The following is a 23,604-nucleotide window of genomic DNA, read 5'->3' on the forward strand; positions in this document are numbered from 1 at the left end:
GTGAAATGGGACGCAGTGACTGAGGGAAATAGGATGCAGTGACTGACTGTAATGTGATGCCGTGACTGTGGGGAATTGGGTGTGGTGATGATCGAAATGGATTCACTGTTGCAGTTGAATAGGATTCACTGTCTCCGTTAGAAGGGATGCAGTGACTGAGTGAAATGGGATGCAGTGACTGAGTGAAATGGGATGCAGTGACTGAAGGAAATGGGATGCAGTGACTGATGGAAATGGGATGCAGTGCCTGAGTGATATGGGATGCTGAGACTGAGTGAAATGGGATGCAGTGACTGAGGGAAATAGGATGCCGTGACTGAGTGTAATGGGATGCCGTGACTGAGGACAATGCGATGCAGTGACTGAGGGAAATGAGATGCAGTGACTGAGGGAAATGAGATGCAGTGACTGACTGAAATGGGATGCAGTGACTGACTGAAATGGGAGGCAGTGACTGCGTGAAGTGGGAGGGAGTGACTGCGTGAAGTGGGAGGGAGTGACTGAGTGAAATGGGAGGCAGTGACTGAGTGAAATGGGACGCCGTGACTGAGTGAAATGGGACGCCGTGACTGAGTGAAATGGGATGCAGTGGCTGAGTGAAATGGGATGCAGTGGCTGAGTGAAATGGGATGCAGTGACTGAGGGAAATAGGATGCCGTGACTGAGTGTAATGGGATGCCGTGACTGAGGACAATGCGATGCAGTGACTGAGGGAAATGAGATGCAGTGACTGAGGGAAATGAGATGCAGTGACTGAGGGAAATGAGATGCAGTGACTGAGGGAAATGAGATGCAGTGACTGAGGGGAAGGAGATGCAGTGACTGAGGGGAAGGAGATGCAGTGACTGTGTGAAATGGGTTGCAGTGACTGAGGGAAATGAGATGCAGTGACTGAGGGGAAGGAGATGCAGTGACTGAGGGGAAGGAGATGCAGTGACTGAGGGGAAGGAGATGCAGTGAATGAGTGTAATGGGAAACACTGACTGAGTGAACTGGGACGCAGTGACTGAGGGAAATTGGAAGCAGAGACTGAGTGAAATGTGATGCAGTGACTGAGGGAAATAGGATGCAGTGCCTGAGTGTAATGGGACGCAGTGACTCTGGGGACATGGGATGCAGTGACTCACTGAAATGGGAGGGTGTGACTCACTGAAATGGGAGGGTGTGACTCACTGAAATGGGAGGGTGTGACTCACTGAAATGGGAGGCAGTGACTGAGTGAAATGGGATGCAGTGACTGACGTAATGGGAAGGAGTGAATGAGGTAATAGGGATGCAGTGCCTGACGGGCCTTGGGGTGCAGTGACTGAGTGAAGTGGGATGTAGTGACTAATGGAATTGGAGTGCAGTGACCGCATCAGATTTGGAACTGGGTCATGAGCCTGGCCAGGTGTTAGATTTGAAAGTAGGTGATCGCCTTGGTGATAGCGATCACAATTCTAAGATAATAAACTGCCAACCTCAGCGATCACAATTCTGTTATGTTTACTTTAGTGATGGAAAGGTAGAGGTGTACACCACTGGGCAAGAGTTATCTGGGGGAAAGGCAATTCCGATGAGATTTGGCAAGATTTTGGGAGCATAGGATGGGGAAGGGAACTGCAAGGGATGGGCACAATAGAAATGTAGAGCTTATTCAAGGAAAAGTTCCTGTGTATCCTAGATAAGTATGTACCTGTCAGGCCGGGAGGAAGCTGCAGAGCGCGGGAGCCGTGGTTTACGAAGGAAGTGGAATCTCTGGTCAAGAGGAAGCAGAAGGCTTCTGTTACTATAAGATGTGAATGCTCAGTCAGGGTGCTTGAGGGTTACAAGGTAGCCAGGAAAGACCGAAAGAGAGAGCTCAGAAGAGCCAGGAGGAGATTTGAGAAGTTGTTGGCGGATAGGATCAGGGTAAACCGTAAGGTTTTCTATCGGTATTTAAGAAATAAAAGAATGAGAAAAGTAAGATTAGGCCCAATCAAGGATAGTAGTGGGAAGTTGTGTATGGAGTCAGATGAGATAGGGGAAGCGTGAAATGAATATTTTTCAACAGTATTCACTCTAGAAAACGACAATGTTGTCGAGGAGAATACAGAGATACAGGCTACTGGACTAGGTGGGATTGAGGTTCACAAGGAAGAGGTATTTGAAATCCTACAGAGGGTGAAGACAGCTATGACCCCTGGGCCGGATGGGATTTATCCTCGGATCCTCGGGGAATCCAGGGAGGAGGTTGCCGAGCCTTTGGCATTGATCTTTAACTCATCATTGTCTACAGGAATAGTGCCACATGACTGGAGGATAGCAATTGTGGTTCTCCTGTTCAAGAAGGGGAGTAGAGACAACCCTGGTAATTATCGGCCAGTGAGCCTTACCTCAGTTGTTGGTAAAGTGTTGGAAAAGGTTCTAAGGGACAGGATTTATAATCATCTAGAAAAGAATAAATTGATTAGGGATTGTCAGCACAGTTTTGTGAAGGGTAGGTCGTGCCTCACAAACCTTATTGAGTTCTTTGAGAAGGTGACCAAACAGATAGATGAGAGTAAACCGGTTGATGTGGTGTATATGGATTTCAGCAAGGCGTTCGATAAGGTTCCCCATAACAGACTATTGTACAAAATGCGGAGGAATGGAATTGTGGGAGATATAGCAGTTTGGATCGGAAATTGGCCTGCTGAAAGAAGACAGAGGGTGGTAGTTGATGGGAAACGTTCATCCTGGAGACCAGTTTCTGGTGGTACCGCAAGGGTGGGTGTTGGGTCCACTGCTGTTTGTCATTTTTATAAATGACCTGGATGAGGGCAGTGAAGGATGAGTTAGTAAATTTGCAGACAACACTAAGATAGGTGGAGTTGTGGATCGTGACAAAGGATTGGTTGCAGAGGGACACAGATAAGCTGCAGAGCTGGGCTGAGAGGTGGCAAATGGAGTTTAATGCAGACAAGCGTGAGGTGATGCACTTCGGCAGGAGTAACCAGAAGGCAAAGTACAGGGATAATGGTAAGATTCTTAGTAGTATAGATGAGCGGAGAGATCTCGGTGTCCATGAACACAGATCCTTGAAAGTTGCCACCCAGGTTGACAGGGCTGTTAAGAAGGCATACAGTGTTTTAGCTTTGATTAATAGAGGGATCGAGTTCCGGAACCAAGAGGTTATGGTGAAGCTGTACAAAACTCTGAAGCGGCCGCATTGGAGTATTGTATACAGTTCTGGTCACCGCATTATAAGAAGGATGTGGAAGCTTTGGAAAGGGTGCAGAGGAGATTTACTCGGATGTTGCCTGGTATGGAGGGAAGGTCTTACGAGGAAAGGCTGAGGGACTTGAGGCTGTCTTCATTAGAGAGAAGAAGGTTGAGGGGTGACTTAATTGAAACATATAAAATAATCAGAGGGTGAGATAGGGTGGATAGGGAGAGCCTTTTTCCTAGGATGGTGATGGCGAGCACGAGGGGGCAGAGCTTTAAATTGAGGGGTGAAAGATACAGGACAGATGTCAGAGGTAGTTTCTTTACTCAGACAGTAGTAAGGGAATGGAACGCTTTGCCTGCAACGGTAGTAGATTCGCCAACTTCAGGTACATTTAAGTGGTCATTGGACAAGCATATGGACGTACATGGAATAGTGCAGGTTAGATGGGCTTGAGATCGGCATGACAGGTCAGCACAAGATCGAGGGCCGAAGGGCCTGTACTGTGCTGTAATGTTCTATGTTCTATCTTCTATGGCTAGCTCTCCCTGTGCTCCGTGTGATTTAACTTCCCTACTGGACTACTGTGAGGAACCTTCTTGAACGCCTTACTGAAACCCATATACGTCCATGTTTCTGCCTCAATCAATGCTCTTCATTACTACTTTAAAAAACTCATTCAAATTACATGAGTTATGATTTCCTGTGCACATGTGTCCTCAGATCCCATGGACTGTTTCCTGTTCTAACAGTCTTCAAATGGGGAATCTTGTCAAAAGCTCTGCTGAGGCCCAAGTAGACTGTGTCAAATGCATTGCCCTCATCCACACACCTAGTTAGCTCTTCAGTCATAGATTCATAGAGTCATACAGCACAGAATCAGGACCCTCACTCCTAATCATCTGCACTGATCAGGTGTCCCAAACTTAACCGGTCCCATTTGCCTGCGTTTGGTATCCGTCTAAACCTTTCCTCATTGTGTACCTGTCCAAATGTCTTTTAAATACAGAAATTTTATCTGCTTCTACCACGTCTGTTGGCAGCTCATTGCATTCACGCACCACCCTCTGTGTGGGAAAAGTTGCCGGTCGGGTCACTTTTAAATCTTTCCCCTTTCACATTTGAACCTACTCCCTTCTAGCTTTGGACTCCCCTACCTTGGTTATTCCCCTTATCAATGCCCATCATGATTTTTTACACCTCTGGAAGTCACCCCTTCATCTCCGATACTCCAGGGAAAAAGTCCGAGCCTATCCACCACTCCTCGTAAACCCTCCAGTCCCGGCAATGACCTTTTGTAATTATTTTTGCACTCTGTATAGTTTAACAGCATTCTTCCTACGGCAGGGTAACCAGAATTCACTGAAGTATTATGACATAGAACATAGAACATTACAGCGCAGTACAGGCCCTTCAGCCCTTGATGTTGCGCCAACCTGTGAATCCAACCTGAAGCCCATCTAACCGACACTATTCCATTACCATCCATATATTTAGCAATGTTCATTTAAATGCCCTTAAACTTGGCAATCTACTCCTGTTGCAGGCAGGGCATTCCGCACCCATACTACTCTGAATAAAGAACCTCCCTCTGACATGTGTCCCATATCTATCTTCCCTCAATTTAAACCTATCTCCACTCGTGCTCACCATCACCATCGAGGAAAAAGACTATCGCTGTCCACCCTATCTAATCCTCTGATTATCTTGTATGTCTCTATTAAGTTGCCTTAATAGAGGCAACTATCTTCACCTTCTTCTGACAAAAACAGCCTCAAGTCCCGAAGCTTTTCCTCATAAGACCTTCCTTCCACACCAGACAAGATCCTAATAAACCCCCTCCAAATCCTTCCGATAATGTGGCGATCAGAACTGTACGCAATAGTCCAAGCGCGGCCGCACCAGTGTTTTGTACAGCTGCAACATGACCTCATGGCTCCGAAACTCAATCTCTGTACCAATAAAACCTAACACGCCATACGCCTTCTGAACAAGCCTATCAATCTGCGTGGCAACTTTCAGGGATCTACGCACATGGACACCGAGATCTCTCTGCTCATCCACACCACCAAGATTCTGGGCAGCACGGTGGCTCAGTGGTTCGCACTGCAGCCTCGGGCAATTGTCTGTGCGAAGTTTACACGTTCTCCCCGTGTCTGCTTGCATTTCCTCCTGGTGATCCGGTTAAGGCGGATAAGGGAGGGGAGGGGAATATGTGTCTGGTGGCGGCATCCTGCTGGTGGTGGTGGAAATGGTGCCTGAGGTTGGTATGGATGTGGGTATGTGGGTTGATAGGGAAGGTCAAGTGGAACCTTATTGCTATCTTGGGAGGGAAGAGAAAAGGTGAGGGCAAAAGTGCTGGGTTGGACACAGTTGAGGGCCCTGTCGACCACGGAGCCGGAGAATCCTCAGTTGAGGAAGAAGATGGACATTTTGGAGGCTCCCTTGTTGATGTTGGCCTCATGAGAACATGTTCGATGGAGATGGAGGAAGTGAGAGAAGAGGTTGGAGTCTTTACAGAAAGTGGGGTGTGAGGATATATAGACCAGGTAGCTGTGAGAGTCAGAGAGTTTGTAATGGGTATTAGTGCGAAGCCTACCCCCAGGAATGGAAGCAGAAATGTTGAGGAAGGGAAGGGTAGAGTCAGAGGTAGAGCAGGTGAAAGTGAGGGCAGGATGGAAATTGGAGGCGAAGTTGATGAAGTTTTCCAATTTCAGACAAGAGAGAGAAGCAGCCGGATGATATCATTGATGTATCGGAGAAAGTGTTGTGGGTGGGAATGTTCCACGTACCCCGTGAAGAGACAGGTTTAACTCGGGCCCACGCAGGTGCCCGGAGCTGCTCCTCTTACCCGAAGAAAATGAGAGGAGTTAAACAACAAGTTGTTGAGGGTGAGGATGAGGTTGACCAAGTGGAGGAGGGTGGTGGTGGGAGGGGCATGTTCAGGTCTTTGCTCCAAGAAGAAGGGGACAGCCCTAAGAACCTCCTGGTGGGGAATGGATGTGTAAAGGAATTACACGTTCATGGTAAAGAGGACGCAGCTGGAACCGGCAAACTGATGTTTTTAAAACTGCGTAAAATATCAGAGTATTTCTGGATGTACGTGGGCAGTGCTTGGACCAGGGGACAGAAGATTGAGTCAAGGTCGGAAGAGATGAGTTCTGTGGGGCAGGAACAGGCTGAAACAATGGGTCTGCCAGGACAGTCTCATTTGTGGATTTTTAGGGGGACGTAGGAGCAACCTGTGGGGAGCTGTGGCCTTTCAGCTTGGAAACAGAGGGGGAAGATCACCAGATAGACCAAGATCAGTTACTGTAGTAGATACAATGGCCCGGTGCGGTCATGGTCCAGGAGAAGTCAGAGGAGGTATCTGAGAGCTGGCGCTCAGCCTCTGCAAGGTAGACTTCAGCTCACCAGACCACAACAGCACCACCTTATCGGCAGGCTTAATAACAAAGTCAGGGTGAGATATGAGTGCGTGGAGGGCAGTCAGTTGGGCAGGACGTAGGTTGGGTTTGGTGCAGGGAACAGAGAAATTGAGGTGCACGTCGACAGTTCTCAATGAACAGATTGAGTGCACCTGCATCCCCACCTTAACAATTCTGCACTGAGGGGTGCCATTAACTGTATATTTTTCTGTAATAGTTGATTTCCCAAAGTGGAGCATCTCACATTTAATGGATTAAAATCCACTTGCCGTTTCTGCAACTGATCCGTATCCTTTTATGACGTCTACACTCATCCTGATTCTCCCAATCATTCTATTGTCTGCAAACTTGCTAACCCATAGATCTATATTTTCACCTCAGTCATTTTGTATAGACCACAAACAGCAGAGGTCCCAGCACAGATCCCTGCGGAACACCAATCGTCCTGGATCTACAGCCTGAAAAGCACCATTCCACCTCTTGCCTCTGTCTTCTCTGGGCAAGCCAGTTGTGAATCCAAGCGTCCAAGCCACCATTGACTCGGTGCATCTTAATTTTCTGGATGATCCTATCATGAGGCACCTTGTTGAAAGTATTGCTAAAATCCATGTCAACAATATCCACTGCTCTACCTTCATTGATCACATTCGTCACCTCCTCAAAAAATTCAGTCAAGTTAGGAAGACATGACCTGCCCCGCACAAAGCCATGCTGACTGTCCCGAATGAGGCCATGCTGTTCCAAATACAGATAAATACAATCCCTAAGAATTCTCTCCAATAGCTTCCAATGAACGATGAGAAACTCGCTAGTCGAGAGTTTCCTGGATTGACCCTATTTCCCTTCTTGAACAGAAGAAGAACATTTCGCAACTTGCTAATCCTCCAGTACCCCTCCAGTGGCTACCAAGGATACAAAGATATTGCTGAATGCCCCGACAATCGCTTCTCTCACCTCGCTCAAAAACCTTGAGGAGATACCATTGGGTCCTGAGGACTTATCCACCTTAATGCTCTTTCTTGATTTCAAAATGCTGTTATCACATGAGCATGCTCCACACAAATCCCACTATCCTCCACACCCTTCGCCTGAGTGAATAGTGATGCACGGACTTAATTTCGGATCTTGCCCACATCCTCTGCTTCCAAACACAAGTTCCCTCCTTTATCCTGAATGGTCGTACCTTCTTGCTATTTATCCCCTTGTTTTAGATGTATGCACAGAATGCCTTGGGATTTCCTTCAACCCTCCTTGCCAAGGTCATTTGATCGCCTTTCTTTTTCTGCTTTCTTTATGTCAGCCCTGTTCGATTTTAGCTTCCTAAACCTGACATATTTTTGTTTTTCCCTTTTGACTAACTTCACAACCTCCCCAATTATCCAAGGGTCTTTTACCTTGCCATCGTTGTCCTTCCTCCTTCCTGATCCTAAACTCATAAGCAGGCCTTTAAACAATTCCCATATGGCAAATGTGACAGCTCCTCCCAATTAACACTCCCCAGCTCCTACCTAAAATTGATATAATTTACTCTCCCCCAAGGCCCTGACTTATACTTCTTCATAGCAATCTTAAAATTTAAGGAGTTGTGATCACTATTTCCAAAATGCTTTCCCACCCTTCTCACCAGTTACCTGACCAGGACAAAGTCCAGTATGGCCCATCTTCTATCCACATACTGTGTCAAGAAACTCTCTTGGATAGACTGAACAAATTCAGCCTCATTTAAACTCTTGTTGTAAGGGAGTCCCAGTCAATTCCGGGGAGGTTAAATTCACTGACTGTGACAACTCTGACTTATTGCATTGTTTCAAAAGCTGCCTACATATTTGTTCCTCAGTGTGTCAGTGGCAAAAGGGGAGCAGGCTATTAGTTTAATCTGATCAGAGTGATTGTGTCTATCTTATTTTTGAACGCTACCTCTGTTGCCTCAGTGGGCAAGCCCTCCAGAATGTCCTTTCTAGGTACAGATGCAACATTTCCCACAGGTTAGGAGAGCACCTCCTTCTTTTATCTTCCCCTCTATCTTGTCTAAAGCAATGAAACCCTGGAACATTGAGCACCCAGTCCGGTCTCTGTCTCAACCAAGCCTCTGTAATGGCCTCAACATCAGAGTCCCGTGTACTGATCCAGGCTCTAAGCTCATCTGCCTTACCTGTAATACTCCTGGCAGTGAAATAAACATATTTCAGCTTGTTCATGCCATCATGTTTATGTACCTGTCTCTGACTGCCATTCTTTTCTGATTTATTGGTCCTAGCATGTACCTGCCATCAATTCATCTACTTGCTGACCTGCTGCTCTGGTTCCCAGCTGCCTGCCAGTCTTTAAATCCTCCCAAGTAGCACTAGCAAACCTCCATGTGAGGGTATTTGTTCCCGTTCAGTTTAGGTGCAACCCATCCCTCTTGCACAGGTCACCCCTTGCCCAAGAAGCGGTCGCAATTATCCATGAACCTGAAAGCCTGCCCCCAGTACCAGCTCCTTAACCAATGCATTCATCTCACCTATCTTTCTCTGACTTAACTCACTAACATGTGGCACTCGTGGCAACCCATAAATTATTACCCTCTAGGTCCTGCCTTTCAGCCTCTTTGCTAACTCCTTGTACACAGTCCACAGGATCTCATCCCTCTTTCTACCTACGTCATTGGTACCAATGTGCACAATGGCCTCTGGCTGCTCACCCTCCCCCTTAAGAATTTCTTGCAACCACTCAGAGATGTCCTTGACCTTGGTACCAGGGAAGCAACACACAGCCCTGGTATCTCAAATGTGGCGACAGAAACTATGCCCCCAACGAATGAGTCTCCAACCACGATCACTCACTTGGATTTGCCTGACCCTGTCCCACAGCAGGGCGGTTTGTACCACGGACCTGGCAGCTGCTGATTATATAACCGTTCCAGTTTAGTTTTAGATCAGTGTTAACCTTGATTAAGTGGATAGCCAAGCACCTCAGTGGGCGACAGTACGGGAGAATTAAATTCTTAAGCTCACGGATTCTGTGAGAGTCAAAGACAAGCACTGAATTGTTCTAACCTCATTTCCAACACCTGGCCCATTACCCTGCATGGCTTGGATAACACTTGCACATTTAAAAAAATGTACGGATGATGTGAGGGTAAGGACATGGAATTTTGTGATATGGTCATATTCGCTCTTGTTGGAGCTGATTGCTGCTTCGCACTTGTATGGTGCAAATGTTACTTATCGTTTATCAGGCCAAGCCTGATCGTTGTCCAAGTCTCACTGTATTTTCTCATCGTTGACTTCACTGTTGGAAAAGTCATGAATTCTGCTGGACACCTGGACAATATTCAATGAACGTTCATGTCTCCACTTTGGTTCAAATGAAGACATGACTTCAACCAGTGCAGGTATCCAGTGAATGCCACTGACTCAATTTTCTATTCCTCTGCTTAACACCACATTCAATCAGAAGTTGCCAGGGTGGAAATGACAGATTGCACTTTCCTTCCTTTTCAAGCTCAGGATCTCTGATCATATTTGTGGTAAATCCTTAACGAGGTTACGAGAAGTGTGGCATGACGAAAAGTAAACTGAACCTTAGTGTGCAGCTGTTTGACAGCACTGTCATCCAGATGTTGCATTACTTTGCTGATGATTGAGAATACATTGAGGTCATAATTGGTCAGGACAATTTGTCTGCCGATTGCGTGATAGGTCATCTTTCTCTGAAATGTGAGTGTTGCAAGTGTTTAAAAATGTACTGGAAAACATTTACTGTTGGTGTGGCGACCTTGGGGCACATTGTTCCAGTACAGTTTGTGGGATGCTGCCAGGTGCCATGGCATTTGCAGTATCCGGAACATTCAGTCTTGTCATTGCATGAAATAATTTGAATTGCGTGTAAGTTAAGATCTGTGATGCCTCCTCAGGATGAGGGCAAGAAGATCATCCAGACTGGTGAATGGTTTCATCTGCTCCTTCACCTTTTGTTCGTAACATCTTGTAATAACTGCCATGTAGCCTGATGAGAAACTAAAGCTCATCTTGATTCATTTGCATTTGAAGGTGCCTATTTTTCCCAAACAAAAGGACCCATCACTGAGTGGGAAGTATGGAGAATGTTATAGACATCAGTGGTGAGATAATGCTGGATCTTGACCAGCAAAACCATTGTTGTGTTGGTGAAATGCAAACAAAAATCTATATGATGTAAACTTTATTCTCAGCTAATCCCTTTCTCAAATGACAGATTGTGATGTTGGTTCCTGGAAAGCCTCCATTGTTGGAGGACGAGAAGCCGTATCCAATTGAAGCAGCACAGGCTTCTGCGATGACTGTGGAAACCACTGCTTATGCCTTGCTTCAAGCATTGTCAAGGAATGATATTGACTATGCAACACCGATTGCGAGGTGGCCAACGATGCAACAGAACTATGGTGGTGTATTTCACTCGACGCAGGTAAATGCTTGAGATCACAACAACAGGCATTCAGATATTTCCATTGATCATGTTACTAACTGGTGGTTGTTGCAGTTTGCAATCAAACTGGACACTGCATTTTCATCTGCAGGTTTGGTGCATTGGCACAAATACCAGTTCTTCAATGGTGTTAATCCTTGGTTAAATTCTTACATGCACTTTGCCTGTGCATCACTTTTCCTCTTGGCATTGTCCTTGAAAAGTACCTGTTTCTGTAAACCTTCACTTACTTGTCGTAGGATCATTGAGGGACAGCATAATAGAGTGCTATGGCAATGGAACAGACCCTTCAGCAAATTGTATGTGCCCTCACAAGATGCAAGTCCTGAACTATTCTCATCACATTTCCCAGCACTCGACCCAGAGCCTTGTTTGCCTTGGCATCGCAAATGCCCAATCAAAGACTTGTTAAATGTTATCATGCTTTCTGCCTCTACCACCCACACAGTCGGTGCGTTCCACATTCTCACCACAGTTTGGGTGCAAAAACAAGTAAGCTTCCTCAAGAGATAGTAGGAACTTGCCAATGCTGGAGAATCTGAGAGAACAAGGTGTAGAACTGGATGAACACAGCGGGCCGAGCAGCATCAGAGAAGCAAGAAAGCTGACGTTTCGGGTCGAGACCCTTCTTCAAAAATGGGGGAGGAGAAGGGGAATCTGAAAAAAATAGGGAGAAGTGGGGAGGCAGATAGAAGATTGGTAAAGGAGAAGTTAGGTGAACTGTCCTGTGCTGTCCACTCACTGTCCCCTGCTCCAGAATCATAGAATAAGAGAATTCTCCAGAATTAGACCATAAGGCCATGAGACATAGGAGTGGAGGTAAGGCCATTCGCCCCATCAAGTCCACTCCTCCACCATTTAAATCATGGCTGATGGGCATTTTTACACCACTTCCCTGCACTCTCCGCGTAGCCCTTGATTCCTTTTGAGATCAAGAATTTGTCGATCTCTGCCTTGAAGGCGTCCAACATCCCGGCCTGCACTGCACTCTGCGGCAATGAATTCCACAAGCCCACCACTTTCTGCCTGAAGAAATGTCGTCTGATTTCAGTTTTAAATTGAACCCCTCGAATTTTAAGGCTGTGCCCACGGGTCCTCGTCTCCCCTGCTAACGGAAACAACCTCCTAGCGTCCACCTCTTCTAAACCATACATTATCTTGTAAGTTTTTATTAGTTCTCCCCTCAACCTTCTAAACTGTAGTGAGTACATTCCCAGGATCCTTAGCCATTCATCGTAGGTGAAGCCTACCATTCCAGGGATCATCTGTGTGAATTGATCAAGCACTTCATTCCATTGTGTCTGTAACCACTGAAGCCACACTAAGTTCACATTCGGCTCATGTTTTAGCAATAGGCCCGTTGCCTTGAATGTTATTTCATTTTAAGTGCTGTACCAACCCTTTTTCTTTAATGTGAAAAGATTATCCACCACCTCAACTAAAGTCCCAGACAATGAATTCCAAACCCCCAGCACCTTCTGGGTGTCTTTTCTTTCCTGAAATTCCTTCTGAGCCTTTTAGCTTAAATGTATGTATCTCTTCCCCCCCGTCCCCCCGCCCCCCCGACCTCCCACCCCATGAATGGTCGTTCTGCTTCCCTCGCCTAGACCCATCAGAATGCAGACCATTTTTTCAGGACCTTCTTCAACCTTCCCTATTCGGAAGAAAACAAGCCAACCTTATCCAGATAAAACAGTGATGCTGCCTGGCCTGCAGTGTTCCTCCAGCTCCACGCTGTGTTATCTCAGACTCCAGCATTGACAGTTCCTGTTATCTCAAACTTATCCAGACTCTCCATCGAGTTAAAATGCTTCACTCCCTCAGAACATCCTGATGAATGTCCTCCACACATGCTCAAATGCAATCACCTCTTTTCTATAATGAAGAGACCATTAGAACATAGAGCATTACAGCGCAGTACAGGCCGTTCGGCCCTCGATGTTGTGCCGACCTGTCATGCCGATCTGAAGCCCATCTAACCTACACTATTCGATGTACGTCCATGTGCTCATCCAATGACGACTTAAATGTACCGAAAGTTGGCGAATCTACTACCGTTGCAAGCAAAGCATTCCATTCCCTTACTACTCTCTGAGTAAAGAAAGCGCAATGTCCAGTTTAGAATAACAAGCTCACAAGAGAGATGACCTGGTTTTAGATATCATTCGGGACCACAGACTCAGACAAAGCAAGACGACTCTGCGATTTGATGTAGAAACTGCTGACACTCCGAAGCCTGCAGCCCTCCTCCAATTCTCAAGTCAGAAGTGTGTCAATGACGGTGCAGATCCAACAACACTGAAAACAATCTTGAGTCTAGGCCAAAGCAGCCCCTTGATTGGCACCGTATCCATTCTCTCCACAGCCAACTCCAGGAGACAATAATGTGTCCCTGTACAAGATGCACTGCCACATTTTTAACCCACTATTCTGACACACACCTTTCCAGACTAAGAAAACTCATCTTCAAGGGCAAGGACATCAGACATGGTAGCACTAACCCCAGTAAAAATCACCTCCAAGCTACTCACAAACTTATTTGGAAATGAATGGTTGTTACTGAGTCAATCTTCGTAATCTCTTTTGGAACAGCATTGTGGGTCTCTGTACAGCAACATGAAGCTGTTCAAGAAGTCAGTTCATGCTGGACAATCAGCAACAGCTATGTCTCATTAAAGAATAAACAAATCGGAAAGAAATCCATCTGAGAGTCACAGGCAAATGGGTACTTTTTTTGTTCACTCAGCAGATTGTGGGCTATTACCAATTTTGAAAATGACAAATGAAGCTTTTGTTTGGGTGGGTATTGACAGCAGCTGCCCCCAAAATAAAAAGAAAATGGGAACTGCAGATGCTGGAGAATCCAAGATAACAAAGTGTGGAGCTGGATGAACACAGCAGGCCAAGCAGCATCTCAGGAACACAAAAGCTGACATTTCGGGCAGAGACCCTTCATCAGAAAAGAGGGAGGAGGAGACAGTTCTGAAATAAACAGGGAGAGGGGGAAGGCAGATTGAAGATGGACAGAGGGGAAGATAGGTGCAGAGGAGACAGACGAGCAATAAGGAAGGAGAGGATCAAATATGAAGGTAGGCTAGCTAGTCATATTAGAAATCACAGTGAAAGCTTCTTTCAATCCATCAGAAACAAACATGAGGCAAAAGTCGACACTGGGCTGCTCCAAATTGATGCTGGAAGGCTAGTGATGGGAGATAAGGAAGTAGCTGAAGGACTTAATAAGTACTTTGCATCAGTCTTCACAGTGGAAGACATGAGTAGTATGCCAACACTTAGGGAGAGTCAGGGGGCAAAGTTGAGTACGGTAGGCATTACAAAAGAGAAAGTGCGAGAAAAGCTAAAAGGTCTAAAAATTGCTAAATCTCCTGGCCCCGAAGGGCTACATCCTAGAGTTCTGAGGAAGGTGGCTGAGGAAATAGCAGAGGCTTTGGATGTGATCTTTCAAAAGTCGCTGGAGTCAGGGTAAGTCCCAGATGATTGGAAAATTGATGTTGTAACCCCCTTGTTTAAGAAAGAATCAAGGCAAAAGATGGAAAATTACAGGCCGATTAACCTGACTTCGGTAGTTAATAAAATTCTTGAATCATTGTCAAGGATGAGATTTTGAAATTCCTGGAAGTGCAGGGTCAGATTAGAACAAGTCAGCATGGATGTAGTAAGGGGAGGTCGTGCCTGCCAAACCTGTTAGAATTCTTTGAAGAGGTAACAAGTATGTTAGCCCAGGGAAACCCAGTGGATGTTATCTATCTAGACTTCCAAAAGGCCTTACGTAAGTGTCTCACGGGAGGCTGCTGAGCAAGGTGAGGGCCCATGGTGTTCGAGATGAGCTACTGGCTTGGATTGAGGATTGGCTGTCTGATAGAAGGCAGAGAGTTGGGATAAAAGGCTGTTTTTCGGCATGGCAACCGGTGACGATTGGTGTCGCAGGTTTCGGTGTCGGGGCCGCAGCTGTACACCTTACGTATTGATGATCTGGATGAAGGGACCGGGGTCATTCTGGCGAAGTTTTCCGATGATACGAAGATAGGTGGACAGGCAGGTAGTACTGAGGAGGTGGAGAAGCGGCAGAAAGAGTTAGACAGTTTAGGAGAGTGGTCCAGGAAATGGCTGATGAAATTCAATGTGGGGTTTTGCACTTTGGTAAAAAGAATACGGGCATGGACTATTTTCTAAATGGTGAGAAAATTCGTAAAGCTCAAGTACAAAGGAATCTAGAAGTGTTGGTCCAGGATTCTCGAAAGGTTAACTTGCAGGTAGAGTCCGTAATTAAGAAAGCGAATGTAATGTTGTCCTTTATCGCAAGAGGGTTGGAATATAAAAGCAGCGATGTGCTTCTGAGGCTTTATAAAGCTCCAGTTAGGCCCCATTTAGAATACCGTGTCCAATTTTGAGCCCCACACTTCAGAAAGGACATACTAGCCCTGGAGCGTGTCCAGCGGAGATTCACACGGATGATCCCTGGAGTGGTAGGTTTGACATACGATGAACGGCTAAGGATCCTGGGATTGTACTCATCAGAGTTTGGAAGGTTGAGGGGAGATCTAATAGAAACTTACAACATAATGTCTGCCTCAGAAGGGGTGGACGCTAGGAAGTTGTTTCCGTGAGGCCGGGAGACTAGGACCCGTGGGCACAGCCTTAAAATTAGAGGGGGTAAATTTGAAATGGAAATGAGATGACAATTGTAAAGCCAGAGAGTGGCGGGCTTGTGGAAATCATTGCCACCGAGTGCAGTCGGGGCCAGGACGTTGGATGCCTTCGAGGCAGAGATCGACTAATTCTTGATCTCACGAGGAATCAAGGGCAACGGGGAGAGTTCAGGGAAGTGGAGTTGAAATGCCCCTGAGCCATGATTTAAATGGTTGAATGGACTTGATGGGCCGAATGGCCCTACTTCTGGTCTTAAGTAAAAGGGGCGGACATGAAGCCAGTAGAGGTGAGTGTGGGTGTGGAGGTAGGGAGGGGTTAGGTCAGTCAGGGGAGGACGGACAGGTCAAGGGGGCGGGAAGAGGTTTGGAGGTCGGGAATGGGGGTTTGGCTTGAGCTGGGAGGAGGGGATCGGTCAGAGGAAGAACAGATTAGGGGACGAGTTGGGCTGGTTTTGGGATGCAGTGGTGGGAGGGGAGATTTTGGAGCTTGTGAAATCCACGTTGATAGCATTGGTCTGCAGAGCTCCCAAGGCTCAGTTAAGGAAGGACAATAAACACTGGCCAGTCAGTCATACATCCAGCAAAAAAAGTTTATTTTTTTTTAAAAAAAGGATGCACCTGTTAATCAAGTGGCAAAGCATTATCGAGTTTTGAGAAGATTTGTAGCTCAGGGTTGAGGTTCTGGATGTAAGATTGCTCACTGAGCTGGAAGGTTAGTTTGCAGACGTTTCGGCACCATTCCGGGTAAAATCTTCAGGGAGCATCCGGGGAAGCGCTGGAGTTAGGTCCCGCCTTCTCTTTAAGTGTTCCGGTTTCCTTGGGTTGGTGATGTCATTTCCGGTTCCTTTTCTCAGAGGATGGGAGGGGGATTTGGCGCCAACGTGTTCTCCCGAGTGTAGTTTGTGTGTGGCATGAACTGCCAGAGGAGCGACAGAGGCTGTTATACTCACAGTATTTAGAAGTCACCTGCAGGGACACATGAATAGGAAGGGGCTGGAGGGATATGGGCTACAGGCTGGCAAACAGAACTAGTCAGTTACGGTGTCTGGTCGGCCTGGAGGAGTTGGACTGAAGGGTCTGTTTCCCTGCTGTACAACTCGACGACTCTGTCTCTCTCTCTCCCATTTCCTCCAAACCCACCCCCCGCCACACACACAATCTCTGTCTCTCCATCTCTCTGTGTGTGCCTCACTCTATGTCTCTGTCTCTCTCTGTCGTCTTGTCTCTGCCACCTCGCTGTGCACTTCTGTCTCTCTCCTCTCTACTCTCTCACTCTGTCTCTTTGGTCTCTGTGTGCGCCCCTCTCTATCTCTCGTCTTGTATCTGGCTCCCTCTGTGTGTGCTTCTGCCGTTCTCTCTCCCCTGTCTCCCCTGTCTCTCCGTCTCTCCCTGTGAACCTCTCTCTGTCCCCTCTCCCCCGCCCCCCTGTGTCTCTCTTCCTCTCTATCCGAGCCTCTCCACCCGCTCAGCAGGGAGCATTGTGAGTTTTTTTGAACGAAGTTTAAAAATCTCTATTTAAACCCAACCCATCCGCAATCAGACTGCATTTCTGATCCCCTCTCTCTCTCTGTCTCACACACACACAGAGTCTGTCTCTTTCTCCCTCTCAGTAAATCCCCTTCCTCTCCTGTTCCTACTCATGCCTTTCCCCCGCTCTCCCTCGGCGACGAGTCCGCTGTCTGGATCCCTTTTCCCAGGAGGGTTCTGAGGACCCAGCTGTTCGGCAGCGGGGATCATCGCACCACGCTCCCGGGCCCCTACAACCTCATGTTCTCCAGCGGCCTCCAGCATGACCACCGGGCTGGGAGCAGGCATCCGGGCTGCTGGAGCGCTCGCTGCTCAGTGGCTCGGCCCTGCGTCGGGAGCGGGGATCCAAGGTGGGAGAAGGCCTCTTCACCCGGCGCCTGGGCACAGCTGCCTGGCACCGAGCCCGTGCTCCCCGAGCATCCGGCCACGGGTCCGCGACGCCTTCCGTAGCTGAGCAGCCTACAACTATGTCCTACTGCAAGGTAAGCTGGGGGTGGTGGTTTGGGGTGAAGGGAGGATTGGGGACATGAGCACGGTCCCTGTTTCACATCGTGCGCCGCTCCTATCCCAAAGCGAGGTGTTGGGAATGGATGTTTTGGGGGTGAGAATTCCCCTCCCCGGGTGAGGGGAAGGCTGGGGACATTGGGAGGGTGTCTATTATCCAGCCTTGCGCAGGTTTCCGTAGCCGACCAGCCTGCAGCTCTCGTACCACATGGTAAAGGGAAGGAGGCGGATGGGATGGGGTCGGGGTTGGAGGATAGCCGTCCTGGAAGTGAGTGGACATGGGGAGAGTCACTATTGTACAGCCCAGTGACTGAGTGGCCGACAGCTACTGCAAAAGGGTCGGATTAGGAGAGGGGTGTTGTAGGGAGGTTTGGGGTCACGGGCAGCGCCGCTTTCTGCAGCCGAACAGCCATTGCCACAAGATTGGATGGGAGGAGGTGTTTTAGGAGCGAAGGGATGCCCCCTCCCCCTGCCGCTGTGGGAAGTAGGATCTTTATCGCACAGCCCTCCGTAGTCAAATAGCACCCCGGCAACAAGGTGAGAAGGCAGGAGGGGCTCCTGGGGATGAGGGAAGGACACAACCACTGTCAGTATAAGGTTAGGGGGTGATCATACCCCTTCCAGGGGCTGAGGGGAGCTCCTGATGCCAAGCGAACAGCCGAGATGGAGCCGCAGCTCTCCGACCTCAAGGGGACCCTGTCTCAGAGGCTGGAGCATTTCTAGCCGGAGCTCGGAGGGAAAGGGTCATCGCACCCAAAACGCTACCTCGGGACTTTTTCTTCACAGATGCTGAGCATTTCCAGCAACTTGTGTTTGCATTTCCACCCGGAGGTGGGTTTGTGGAGAGACACCATGGGACGGGAATGGGTGTGGGGTTTGATGGGACAGTCACAGAGACTGTCGAGAGAGAGAGAGGCAACCCCTGTGTCAGGGTTTGGAAAATCTCCGGCAGTTCTTCATTTCTCTCTCAGCCGAAGGCGCTGCGTGCTTTGGTTTCCTTTCCTCTTGTACTCTCTGTGAATAAAGCCAGAGTGAGTTTGTGGGCGGAGAGAGAGAGAGAAGGGACAGAAAGATGGAAATAAGGGAACATGACAAGGGAGTGAAATTAGAGCCAGCACAGGTGAGAGAGGGGGTGAGAATCAGAGGGAGGGAGGAAGAGCAAGAAAACACAAACAAAGGAGAATGGGGGGTAACAAGGTGTTGATGTGGATGAACACAGCAGGACAAGCAGCATCAGAGACGCAGGGAAGCTGATGTCAGAGATGATGGGAACTGCAGATGCTGGAGAATCCAAGATAATAAAATGTGAGGCTGGATGAACACAGCAGGCCCAGCAGCATCTGAGGAGCACAAAAGCTGACGTTTCGGGCCGAGACCCTTCATCAGAGATGGGGATGGGGTGAGGGTTCTGGAATAAATAGGGAGAGAGGGGGAGGCGGACCGAAGATGGAGAGAAAAGAAGATAGGTGGAGAGAGTATAGGTTGGGAGGTAGGGAGGGGAGAGGTCAGTCCAGGGAAGACGGACAGGTCAAGGAGGTGGGATGAGGTTAGTAGGTAGATGGGGGTGCGGCTTGGGGTGGGAGGAAGGGATGGGTGAGAGGAAGAACAGGTTAGGGAGACAGAGACAGGTTGGACTGGTTTTGGGATGCAGTGGGTGGAGGGGAAGAGCTGGGCTGGTTGTGCGGTGCAGTGGGGGGAGGGGACGAACTGGGCTGGTTTTGGGATGCGGTGGGGGAAGGGGAGATTTTGAAAATGGTGAAGTCCACATTGATGGACCATATGGCTGCAGGGTTCCCAGGAGGAATATGAGTTGCTGTTCCTGCAACCTTTGGGTGGCATCATTGTGGCACTGCAGGAGGCCCATGATGGACATGTCATCTAAAGAATGGGAGGGGGAGTGGAAATGGTTTGCGACTGGGAGGTGCAGTTGTTTGTTGCGAACTGAGCGGAGGTGTTCTGCAAAGCGGTCCCCAAGCCTCCGCTTGGTTTCCCCAATGTAGAGGAAGCCACACCGGGTACAGTGGATGCAGTATACCACATTGGCAGATGTGCAGGTGAACCTCTGCTTAATGTGGAATGTCATCTTGGGGCCTGGGATAGGGGTGAGGGAGGAGGTGTGGGGGCAAGTGTAGCATTTCCTGCGGTTGCAGGGGAAGGTGCCGGGTGTGGTGGGGTTGGAGGGCAGTGTGGAGCGAACAAGGGAGTCACAGAGAGAGTGGTCTCTCCGGAAGGCAGACAGGGGTGGGGATGGAAAAATGTCTTGGGTGGTGGGGTCGGATTGTAGATGGCAGAAGTGTCGGAGGATGATGCGTTGTATCCGGAGGTTGGTGGGGTGGTGTGTGAGAACGAGGGGGATCCTCTTTGGGCGGTTGTGGCGGGGGCGGGGTGTGAGGGATGTGTTGCAGGAAATACGGGAGACGCGGTCAAGGGCGTTCTCGATCACTGTGGGGGAAAGTTGCGGTCCTTGAAGAACTTGGACATCTGGGATGTGTGTGAGTGGAATGTCTTATCGTGGGAGCAGATGCGGCGAAGGCGAAGGAATTGGGAATATGGGATGGAATTTTTGCAGGAGGGTGGGTGGGAGGAGGTGTATTCTAGGTAGCTGTGGGAGTCGGTGGGCTTGAAATGGACATCAGTTACAAGCTGGTTGCCTGAGATGGACACTGAGAGGTCCAGGAAGGTGAGGGATGTGCTGGAGATGGCCCAGGTGAACTGAAGGTTGGGGTGGAAGGTGTTGGTGAAGTGGATGAACTGTTTGAGCTCCTCTGGGGAGCAAGAGGCGGCGCCGATACAGTCATCAATGTACCGGAGGAAGAGGTGGGGTTTGGGGCCTGTGTAGGTGCGGAAGAGGGGCTGTTCCACGTATCCTACAAAGAGGCAGGCATAGCTGGGGCCCATGCGGGTGCCCATGGCCACCCGCTTAGTCTGTAGGAAGTGGGAGGAGTCAAAAGAGAAGTTGTTGAGGGTGAGGACGAGTTCGGCTAGGCGGATGAGGGTGTCGGTGGAGGGGGACTGGTCGGGCCTGCGGGACAGGAAGAAGTGGAGGGCCTGGAGGCCATCTGCATGCGGAATGCAGGTGTATAGGGACTGGACGTCCATGGTGAAGATGAGGTGTTGGGGGCCAGGACATTGGAAGCCCTGGAGGAGGGGGAGGGAGTGGGTGGTGTCACGGACGTAGGTAGGGTGTTCCTGGACCACAGGGGAGAAAATGGAGTCCAGATAGGTGGAGGTGAGTTCGGTGGGGCAGGAACAGGCTGAGACGATGGGTCGACCAGGGCAGGCAGGTTTGTGGATGTTGGGAAGGAGATAGAAACGGGCCGTGCGGGGTTGGGGAACAATGAGGTTGGAGGCGGTGGGTGGGAGGTCCCCTGAGGTGATGAGGTCATGAACGGTGTTGGAGATGATGGTTTGGTGCTCGGGTGTGGGGTCATGATCAAGGGGGCGGTAGGAGGTGGTGTCAGAGAGTTGGCGTCTGCCCTCGGCGATGTAGAGGTCAGTGCGCCATACTACCACTGAGCCACCCTTGTCTGGGGGTTTGATGGTGAGGTTGGGGTGGGAGCGGAGGGCTGCCCATTCTGCGGGGGAGAGGTTGGAGTGGGTGAGAGGTTGAGGCGGTTGATGTCTCGACGGCAGTTGGAGATGAAGAGGGCGAGGGAGGTTAGGAGGCCTGGGGGTGGTGTCCAGGAGCAGGACTTGTGTTGGAAGAGGGTGAAGGGGTCAGTGGAGGGAGGGTTCGGCTCCCGATTGAAGAAGTAGGCATGGAGGCGAAGACGGTGGAAAAACTGCTCTATGTCCAATCATGACTGGTGTTGGTTGATGTGTGGTTGTAGGGGGACAAGGGTGAGCCCCTTCCTGAGGACTGACCGTTCGTCCTCAGTCAGTGGGAGGTCTGGGGAGACGGTGAACATGCGGCAGGGCCGGGTGTGGCTGTCGCCTCTGGGGCTGCTGGCTGTGGGCGGAGCGATGAGGTCGTCGGCCGTGGGCGGGGTTCCGTCGGCCGTGGGCGGGGTTACGTCGGCGTCGGCCGTGGGCGGAGCGATGAGGTCGTCGGCCGTGGGCGGGGTTCTGTCGGCGTCGGCCGTGGGCGGGGTTCCGTCGGCCGTGGGCGGGGTTCCGTTTGCCGTGGGCGGGGTTCCGTCGGCGGTTGGAGGATCGGGGTGGGCGGCAGCAGCTGCGGCGAGGGTTGTGTGTGAGGTGTTGGACCTGGAAGTGGAGGTGGTGACTGCAGCAGCGGATCCGGAAGTGGTGTGGCCGGCGGAGGTCGATGTGACGTCATCGGTGGGGTCTCCGGCCGTGTTTTCATGGTCAATGGCGGCGGGGCAGCCTGTCTGCTGTCTCCTTTCCTCCCCCCCCGTCCTGCTCCTCCACCCCCCCCCCGTCCTGCTCCTTCCCCCCCCACCCGTCCTGCTCCTTCCCCCCCCCACCCGTCCTGCTCCTTCCCTCCCCCCCCCGCCGTCCTGCTCCTTCCCTCCCCCCCCGCCGTCCTGCTCTTTCTCCCCCGCCGCCGTCCTGCTCCTTCCCTCCCCCCCCGCCTCCTCTAGCCATCCGTTCCTCCCTCCAGCCATCCGTTCCTCTTTCCCTCCAGCCATCCGTTCCTCATAATTGGGCTTAGCCAGCAACATCCACATCCCGTGAATATAAAAAGAATTCTCCAGGCTCCCTGTGCCAATTGGATTCAAAGTTTATTGTGACATCTTTGTTACAAGATCCGATTACCTCTTGGTCTATAGACTGTATGCTCTCCTGGACTGTATCTTCTGTCAGGGGATGTATGAATCTGAAACTGTCACAGCTGTGACGACTTACCTCTGGTGTTCATATCTCTACCCAAACTGATTGTATATTTTGCCTGGGAGCCAGTTAGCTCAGTTGGCTGGTTTGTAATTCAGAGTGATACCAACAGCATGAAATCCTACACTGTCTGAAGTTACTATGAAGGAGTCTCCTTCTCAACCTGTCTCCTCATCTGAGGTGTGGCAACCTTCAATTTGAACCATCTCCAGTTATCTCTCTGTCTACTGTGAGAGCAGTCCTGTGGTCCCGTCTGGGACTATAGTGACTTTGAATCTGCAAACCAAGATAATTTCTCACCAATGTATTGATCTCATCTTTGACTCGATACAAAGAACCAAAAAAATGAAACCCAATGAGATGAATTTTGGATCAGTAATTATACATGGCATAATTGGACAAAAAATGCACTGTTGTTAAAATGATTAGCAATTCAACCAGAAAGGCCACTAATGTGAATCCTGGATCTGTGTATCATTTGAAATTTCTTAATTGTCTCGTTTTAGTATTTGACCACAAGATGGAGAATTCTGTTCAGGTGATGTTGTAGTCCGAACATAGAAAGATGAAAGCAATGCTTGGAGAGATATGGGCCAAGCACAGGCAGGTGGAACTAGATCAGTTTGGGATTGTGATCAGCAAAGACTGGTTGGACCAAAGGATCTTTTTTCATGCTGTACGACTGTACGAAACTCAAGCTTAATTGTTCGAAACTCACATTCAGACATATCTAACCTTTATCAGAATCTTACAGAAAGATAGCGACTTTTTCCCTCAGAATTGCAGACTCTTGAATTTTACATCTTCAAAGACACTTAGCAGGGAAAGCATGGATTATAGAGTGAGTTGAGTAGATTGGTTCATTATTAATTCTTAACTAAATTGATTTATTTTACATTTTTAGACAACATCAGGTGAAGATGTGCGTGATTTCAGCAAGGTGCTGAAAAATAAGTTCAGATCAAAGAAACACTTTGCCAAACATCCTGGCTTGAGTTATTTACTAGTACAAACAGTTCTAGAAGGCGAGAACCTTGAGAGGTAAGTTTATTGATGTGAGATTTACTGATGT

The 23,604-nt window shown here is 49.0% G+C and overlaps 1 long non-coding RNA gene across 1 annotated transcript in view; it reads left to right on the forward strand.

The window, feature by feature from the left end:
• The window catches only part of LOC132207927 (uncharacterized), a 47,870-nt gene extending 24,302 nt beyond the window's left edge, over nt 1-23,568 (forward strand). The window contains exons 4-5 of the long non-coding RNA XR_009444006.1: nt 10,813-11,022; nt 23,437-23,568. This is a non-coding gene — a long non-coding RNA (uncharacterized LOC132207927). The remainder of the gene's footprint in view (nt 1-10,812; nt 11,023-23,436) is intronic.
• Nucleotides 23,569-23,604: the final 36 nt, after the last annotated feature.

Source organism: Stegostoma tigrinum, unplaced genomic scaffold, assembly GCF_030684315.1.
Source record: "Stegostoma tigrinum isolate sSteTig4 unplaced genomic scaffold, sSteTig4.hap1 scaffold_209, whole genome shotgun sequence".
Lineage (NCBI taxonomy): Eukaryota > Metazoa > Chordata > Chondrichthyes > Orectolobiformes > Stegostomatidae > Stegostoma > Stegostoma tigrinum.